General features: G+C 50.4%; 1 long non-coding RNA gene across 1 annotated transcript; it reads left to right on the top strand.

Moving 5' to 3' along the window:
• Positions 1 to 302: 302 nt before the first annotated feature.
• On the top strand, positions 303 to 880 carry LOC120324293. The gene is made up of 5 exons (XR_005565481.1): positions 303 to 347; positions 441 to 490; positions 595 to 638; positions 736 to 776; positions 868 to 880. It is a non-coding gene; the product is annotated as an uncharacterized LOC120324293 (long non-coding RNA).
• The last annotated feature ends 263 nt before the right edge of the window (positions 881 to 1,143 follow it).

The raw sequence follows: 1,143 nt of genomic DNA, 5'->3' as shown, positions 1-1,143 counted from the left end.
TTTGTGCAGGTTGTCTTTGGACCCCAGAGGGCTTGTCTAAGGAGAAATGAGAATTGCACAGCAGTTAAGGTCTCTCCATCTATATGGCTGACTTTGGTAACTCATTTCTTTGCAGCGTCAGAGGGACTGGATGTAAAGCAGAGAAGAACAGAAGAGACTGGAGGAGCAAAGTCAGAAGGTGGGTTGTCATGTGAGGTCAGAGCCAAGACATGACTTTTGGCCCTAGGTTTATTGTTCATTTGGATGGTTTGGTGGTTTAGTTTTGGTTTTTTGTTTTTTTTTAGGATGCAGAGCCCTCAGCCCAGCAGATGATAGGCACCAGAGGGAAGGTGAGCCCGGTGAGGAAGGTGAGCAGTGACTGCAGGACAAAACTAGCTGCTCTTTTGCAGGCGGTGTATTTGTGGTGAATCTGTGTACATACTTGTTTTTTTGTTTTACAGGCAGTGCACAGACTTCTAACGTGCAGTCCAACGTGACAGGGACCCTGCCTGTAAGAGGTCATGGTCAAGGGGTGTCAGACAGAAACTGCCATGGGAGCAGCAAACTCTTGGGCAGTATCTAAGTACTCACAGTTGCCTCTGGGTTTTTTTGCAGGAGATGTAGGCAGCCTCAGATGGCCGAACACAACTCACAGTGAGGTGACGGACAAAGTTTGCTCCTCTGGAGCTGTCCTTGTAGGTAATCTCCGAGTATTGAAAGGATCAGCAATGAAGCACTGAGCTTTTTGGATTGCAGGTGCCATCCAGCTAACCTTTGGGAGCAGATGAGCATTGGAGGTGAGTCGGGGAGGCAGCAGGAGGAGCAGGAATCCACTACAGCTTTACAGATGCCCTCTAATTTTGTCTCTCTCTCGCTCATGTATCCCAGGAGATGACAGCACGCTGTCCAAGTCTCGTCAGAGTCAGCGCCCCGAGGACCTGCCTCGTTGAGAGTGAGTAGAGGGATCATGGGGGCTGGGGCCACATGCCACACTACTCAGATATGGTGTCTGGTTTTCTTTCTTGCAGTTGACTCCGAGTAGTCTGACGATGGCAGGAACCTCTGAGCCAGCCCAGGTGCCCCTCCTCTGCATCCAAGATGGATTGACATCCCCTGCACTTGGAAAGATAAGTGCAGGGCAAAGACCCAGAGAGGGGTTGGGAG

This window comes from Pipra filicauda, unplaced genomic scaffold, assembly GCF_003945595.2.
Source record: "Pipra filicauda isolate LSUMZ 115617 unplaced genomic scaffold, ASM394559v2 scaffold482_size497672_pilon, whole genome shotgun sequence".
Classification (NCBI taxonomy): domain Eukaryota; kingdom Metazoa; phylum Chordata; class Aves; order Passeriformes; family Pipridae; genus Pipra; species Pipra filicauda.
This window is presented reverse-complemented; position numbering and strand designations above follow the sequence as displayed.